Source organism: Bactrocera oleae, chromosome 2 (genome assembly GCF_042242935.1).
Source record: "Bactrocera oleae isolate idBacOlea1 chromosome 2, idBacOlea1, whole genome shotgun sequence".
Taxonomy (NCBI): domain Eukaryota; kingdom Metazoa; phylum Arthropoda; class Insecta; order Diptera; family Tephritidae; genus Bactrocera; species Bactrocera oleae.
This window is the reverse complement of record NC_091536.1, coordinates 73,056,506-73,063,760: the sequence shown is the minus strand read 5'-3', so window position 1 is coordinate 73,063,760 and position 7,255 is coordinate 73,056,506. Positions and strand designations below refer to the sequence as shown.

At 33.9% G+C, this 7,255-nt stretch overlaps 1 long non-coding RNA gene across 2 annotated transcripts; it reads left to right on the top strand.

The window, feature by feature from the left end:
• Positions 1-994: 994 nt before the first annotated feature.
• On the top strand, positions 995-5,858 carry LOC118681808 (uncharacterized). Of its 2 annotated transcripts, none has more exons than XR_011394811.1 (4): positions 995-1,241; positions 2,187-2,243; positions 4,532-5,358; positions 5,433-5,858. It is a non-coding gene; the product is annotated as an uncharacterized lncRNA (long non-coding RNA). The 2 variants fall into 2 exon arrangements; XR_011394812.1 differs by having other exon boundaries at positions 1,045-1,241; positions 4,532-4,996; positions 5,292-5,858.
• Positions 5,859-7,255: the final 1,397 nt, after the last annotated feature.

Sequence of the window (7,255 nt, the reverse complement as noted above, 5' to 3'; positions counted from 1 at the left end):
GATTAAGCTATAAGCTATATCACTGTTCCCTCATTCGTTCCTTTAAAATCTTTATTTTAAGCCTGTGGAGCAATATTTTAAAGCAAAGCATTTTTTTTGCAAAAATTTCAAAGATAGAACTGAGACTTTGGAGGCATTGAAATAAAGGAAGTCTTATCACTTCATCACATAATGAGTCTGGTTTATTCGATAAATTAATTATATTTTATGATTAAAAAATATACTCTCTTTACTAATAACAATATAGAAATTTGGAAAACAATTAGCTAAAGCCTTTTAGTATAGTTTAGAAACATTTAAATACATACCTAAAACCGCCTAGTATGAACAGCAAAATGTATTTAAAAGAAAACAAGTCAAAAAGTAGCGCCTCGTAAATAAGTTAACACCTCCCGGCCATTGACGACCATTTTTACACTTGGCAATGATTAACGGCGGACTTTCGTTAGAATGGTGCCCGAAATGGAAGTGTTCGATGAGAGTCTCGCAACAATTGATGTTCCACGAAAGGCATTAATTAAGTAAGCAAAGTAGACCTAACGACTAACGAAGATAATCACACACATATTTACATACATGAAAATCTCTCGAGCGTGACTGATTTTCGCTGAATGCAGGATATTAATATCCACACATATGCGCAGCTACTTATACATACTTAGGTGTGCTTGTGTACGATTCAAGGTAATGCAAAATATATAGCACAACAAAAACAACAGTGCAATTATATGGTATATGGTATACGATCTTCACGGGAATTTCCATGCAACACTTTGCATAATGGAATTCATTAGCATAAATAAGACTAACACTAGCACCGGGTAAACAAATAGAAGAGTTGAGGTAGCAAAAATATATATTTATTTATGTGTGCATATGCTATATAAGAGCAAAAGGATAATAACGTGCCAGCATGAGATGCCTGAAGAACAAAGGTGTTGCGTTGGCAACTTGCCGCTGCATATTGCCGTATGCAACACATGCACGTATATGTAGGTATGTGCTAATATTTACATGACTGCAACTGTGTGTAGGAAATGTTACAAGCCTTTTTCGCCTGTTGTTAGTTCTTTAATCGATTCTACCGCCAAACAAAATAATCGTATACCAATGAATGTAGACGCTAGAAGCTAGAACTTGTATGCCATCGATGCTTACATATATTTGTATCTATAAAAGTGTTTGGGTGCGTGCAGATGTGTGAGGTAGGGTGCTGCAGCCCAACTACGCGGTTGAGTTAGGTGAGATAAAGGCGTAAATGCACTTAGGCATCCAAACATACAATACATTGCATTTTATAAATACCCAGCCGGAAATGTCAAGGATATACTATTTTACAAAACATCATTTTGATAAGTCAATTTGTATGACAGCAATATGTTATAGTGGTCCGATTTGAACAATAAATTCAGAGAATGTAGCGTTGCCTTGGATAATAATTCACATCAAAATTTATAAATACAATTATTTGATTCCGTTCGTTCAGTTTGTATGGCAGCTATATGCTATAGTGGTCCGATATCGGCCATTCCGACAAATGACTAGCTTCTTGGTGAGAAAAAAACGTGTGCAAATTTCAGATTGATATCTCAAAAAGAAATGGTCCGATGTCTCCATCTGGACGTTACAAACTTCGTAGCGAAATAAATACCTGGGCAGGGCATAAAAACCATGTTCTTCGGTATAAAAGTATTGTAGAATGTTTCTTTACACTATTTAAAATTTGAGTTCGTATATTTCTTGCCAAAAAGACTTAAGTTAATTTAAAAATTTAGGTACATCGTTTGAGTATATATTAAAAAAAATTAATTAAAATTATTTTTTCAAATCTATCCCTTATGAAATTCTGAAAATTTGCAACTAAAATTGTTAGAGAAATATAATTTTTACAGAAAATTTATAAAATCAATTCTCTTCATTTTCTTTTAAATTGTTTTCAAATTTCCTGCGGGATGTGTATCATTGTGTGCAAATATGCGTTTTTTTATACAGTTAATATATTTTTCGTTATTTTCTTATTTCAATTATTTTAAAATTTCCGGCAGGGTCTGTATATGTGTATGCAACTATGCTTCATATTCATATTTAAACATATTTTTTCTTACATTTTATACACACTGACACTTCTTTGATGACTTCTTTTGATTTTTTTTTTGTTGTGTCTGATTTTTTCTTTTTATTTAAAGGTGGCTGCAACTGGGACAGTGATCTTCACACGGCTGCAACCGGCGAAATCAATACAAGTAAGTGCCTAAGTGTATGTGTTTGTTTTTAGTGTGCGACAGTGTTATGTGTGTGATGAGGGATATTGTAAGGAAATGGGATAAGCAAGCAGGAAAAAACCAACTTCGGCCAGCACCCAAGGTCGCAGCTAGCTGGAAGTATACCGGCAGTAAAGGAGAAAAAATGGGGTGGTGCAACATATAAGCAAGAAACTGGTATGCTGCATAACATACAATTGGAAAATACACACGATTACTATGCAAATATTATTAGTTTTTTATTTATCTCAGTGTCGTGCATAATTACTACATGCCACACAGCTGCAAAGATAACCGCAGTTTAAAGACGCGTCTTCATGTCAGAAATTCAAAGCACATCAAACATTTTCAAACTACTTTGGGAAAATTCGGCAATTTTCTCAAGTCATCCGAAAACATGTAGCATCCTTGCAGCAGGCGTTACAGCTACTCTCACTGCGCCTGTTGCAAGTTATTATAATAATTCCGTGTCATTTCGCCTTCTTGTGTCTTGCTTTGAATATTTAATGAAACAATAAACCAACTCAAAAGCCACTCAGTCATCTTGTTCGACACAAAAGCGTTCAACCAGTTTTCACACAAACACACACACTCGCATGCAACTCTGGGTTTCCATGATAGCTTCACGCTGTCAAAAGACAATCCAGCCAACAAGCAGAAAATAATGCACTCCAATCATAGTGGAATAGCTGAAAACGCAATTTCATAAATTTCTGTTGTGTTAATGTGGGGAAAAGTGTATTTTTTTTTAGTTAAACATTTAATTTTTTAGTTTGTTTTTCGAGCATTGTGCGGCTTGGCATTGCTTTAACCCATTACCCTCGTCATTTGAGTTTTCTCGCTCCCCCATTGTTTACCCTTATTTCCAACATTGTTTCGTTTAACGTTCATAATTTTCCTATAATAACTGCATTCTTTCCCCGGCTCTTGCTTGTTTCCCCAATCAACACTGTTTTTTTTCTCTGATTTTATTGTATTCTTGATTCTTTCCACTTCAAATTTTTTATTTGAATCTCTTGTCATAGATTTAAATACATACATATATAAAGTTACATACAAAACGCCGTGATTTTCAATTTTTCCCCTTTTTTTTGCTTTTACTTTTCTTACATTACAACAGCATTTCTTTGAGGGATGCATTGTGCAGGAAATACAAAAAGCCGCATAAAAAACTGTAAAAGAATTCATTAAACGTCACAGTTTTCGTTGTAACTGATATAACGACAAACTTTTTATTGTCTGCCTGCGCTTACCCACCCATTTTTTCCTCAATTTCTCACCTCTTTTGTATATGTTTTTTTTATTATTTTGATTTTTTTGTGGAAATTAGCTTAGCAAAGCGTTTTGGTGTTAAAAAACAGTTAAACGCGTAATATTTTTTTCTACCTAAAAATATATATCTTTTTGCTATAATTATTCATTACTTTCCAAAGGCGCTATTTGTAAAGCTTTTCTTAATTTTTTTAACAAGTCGAAACCTTTTCTTGTACATTGCTTTTCCCTTTTTACCATAAGATTTCGGATTCTTTTTTTTACTAAAAATTCTGTGTTATTATCCCTTTTTATGGGTGCATTTTTTTATCAATATTACAAGCATTTTCCTTCAGGCTGCTTTTTTAGTAAAGCGGATCTCTCTGTTTGCTTTAAATTTACGGGAAAATTTTTAATGAGTTTCATAGAGTTCTCTCCATTAGTGGGATTTGCATTACGCGTTTTAATTTGGAAGAAACTGAGCTGTAATTTAATCTGAAGTCATTTCTAATCTCAGGGATTGTTTACACTTTTTGGGTGAAAATTAGTTGATAGAGGTTTTATGTAAATATCCAGATAATAATTTGAATTTAAAATACTAAATTTATATAAAGAACTATTAGATTAGAAAACAATTCGATTGTGTGCTGTTTTTAAGAGAAAATATATTCGATATCGCTTTCCAGTTTCGCTTTCAAAAAAGCTTGGGAGCTTTTGCAGTAGAGTTTGAACAAATTTTTTTTTTGAAAACCTAAGCCAGCTAATTTTTTTTTCATCGGGGAATGAAAGTTTGTTCTTATTGCCAAGGAAATCGGATCTTGAAACTATTATAGGCGAAAGCTCAATAATATAGTTAAAATTTCTAAAGTGGTGTCTCCCCTGTGCCTTAAAGAAAAGGGTTATATTCTTTTGAATATAATATAGAAGGAGTAGAATAAAATGATTATTCCCTTGCATTAAATAAAATTACCGTTCTATTCACCGTTTATTTTTAAGTTTAATTTTACTCAATATTTCAGTTGTTTTTGGCCTGCTTACCAACAGATGTTTCTTCGGACTGAGTAGTCAATTGAAAAGTAAAGTCTTGATGAACCAAAACCAAACTCTTCAAGTCGCTCATTATTCCCGTCCAGCTACTAGTATATGGTGCAGAAACGTGGACGATGTCGATATCCGATAAGACGGCCCTAGAAGTTTTCCAGAGAAATGTTTTGCAGTAAATATGCGGGCGAATACCGCAGACGGTAGAACAATGAGCTGTATACGACGACATAGATATAGTTCAGCGAACAAAACAACAGCGGCTCGGTCATGTCGTCCAAATGGACGAAAGCACTCCAGCTTTGAAGAAGAAGAAAGAGGAAATCCACTCCGGTAGAAAGACCAGGTGAAGAGCGATATGGTTTCACTGGGATTTCCAATTGGCGCCAAACTGCGAGTAGAAGAAACGAATAGTGCGCTATTGTTGATTCGGCTATAATCACGTAAGCTACGTCAATGTAGCAATATTAGTAGTAATTTATATGAAGAACTATATAAAAAATATATGCAGAAAAAATTTAATAGTGATCGGATCATTTGTCTCCAAGTAATCACACGAGCAAATATGAAAAATGTAGTTATAAGAAAAACACTTTTATAGATAAACTGGTGGAGTTGATTGAACTGAGCGGCTACACTTTAGAAGTCTACTATTTGAGATATCGATTTAAAATTTTGTTATGTTAGTTTTGAAAGTATAACCTTATGAATATATATTTTTTTTTAATTTCACACTAGATGTCCCCTTATTTTGAGTATTATAGTTTAGTGGACCATGAACTCACCGCATTTCGTTTAAGAACAGGTAACAGTTGATCAAGAATTCTATAAGAAAGTTTTCTTAAACCTTGGGATTAACTATTAGTCAAATAATTACAGCAATAAAAAGGTCCAGAATATCGAAGGATGTGAGTAAGCATGAAATTCTAGAGGAATCTTTACAGCTGGAAAAGCTAATAATTTGCAACAGTTTCAAATGCATTATAGTCAATATTCAAACCGATTTGAGCTGCGAGTTCATGTGCTTTAAGGGCGTATTCTAGACATGAATTTTTGGTAATTTTTAAAGTGTCGTAAAAAACAGGTAATCAATATTTTTTCTATCGATTTTTTATCAATAATTTATTAATGTTACAAGAGTAAAAAAATAAAAATAAATAAATAAAATTTTAAATTTAAAAAACTGGCAGCTGATGAAGTGGGGGTGTCTCAAAAAATTGGCACATAAGCATACCCATGTTTTCAGCCCTTCTAGCGATCTGTTATGAGAAAATAAATTATCAATCTGCAATGATGTCGCGATTGTATGAACTAGCGATAAGTAAAAAAACTGTTTGACAAAATTGCGACACAATTTTTTATCATTTTTTTATTTTCTCGTATTTTTTAAAAATAGTAAAAATTGAAATTTAGGGATGAGGCTAGTTTATACTCGAAAGAGGTCTATAAAGAAGATTCTCTGAAAATTTCGGTAAAGTAGAATTCGAGAAATCGTGGGTATCGCATTGAAATGATTTGGTCTGAGAAAAACGCATATTAAGTTTCGCGTAAAGTCTTTTGTCCGATTAAACCCAGCCGAACCAGTTTGGAGGTCGGGTCGGTAAAGTGTCTATATCTATATATTTCGTTTACAAAACTAAACCTGAACAAGCTAACATTTATAAATAATGACTTCTCTATATGAAAAGCTTAAGCGAGGGTTTCTAATTTTCCATGTGCGTCTATTATTACCTGCCAACTAATGCATCTCTAACTGTTTCAGCTTGAGTTTTCACCATACAACCTAACCTCACCGGTGCCATGATTGCCAATTACGCAGCGTTGCACAACAGTCGGTGACTTTAAATATGCAAATTTTCCACAATAAAAGTATAAATCCAATTAACAGCTAACTAGAATCAGTGCATTGTGTGTACATTAGCTGCTTGGCTTAACCCCCTAATACCCCAACAAATACAATGAAGAAAATAAATCATTGCCGTTGGCAGCGAAAAAGGAAATTCTAAAACATATTTTCAACTTTAGACGTACGCTTTTCGAAATATATTTTGTTTGCATAACAATGGCAAGTGATCGATAGCAAAACAGGGCACAACAATAGTGCAATTTTTCAAGTGTGTCAAAAATACCCTCTTAACCTTAATTGAAGCAGTTTTGTTAAAAAAAATTTTTGCTATTACATATAACACTTGCCTGTGGCTTTCCATAAATATAAATAAACGCGTATAAATCACCAACGGTGAAAGTTTGCGCAGCACGTGATCTTTCCACCAAATGTGGCAGCAGCATGCAACGCCGGTGAAATGGAAAATTTTTCTGCATAAAGAAAGCTATATTCATAAAGTATAGAAAACTAACGGTGCATGTTGTTGTAAACGCATGCTAATGCGCGGAAATCGGCAGAAAATTCACAGTTGCTAATACAAAACCGATTGAACGGCTTGCATACGAATCGGTTTGCAGTGAGTTGGGTCGCACGTGAGTTTAAATGTACTGCAGAGCTGCGTAGAGAATGTTATCAAGGTGAATAAGCATCCAACGCACCTTCGTCGTGCCTTAAATTACAGAAATTATGCATTCATATATTATTTATTGATTTTCATTCTTCACCAGTACAGCGTCTTTGTATCTATTCTCTCTTTTTCCTACGTCTAAAAAATATCAAATGCATTGTACACACCATTCCCGCCACTCCTACAGTA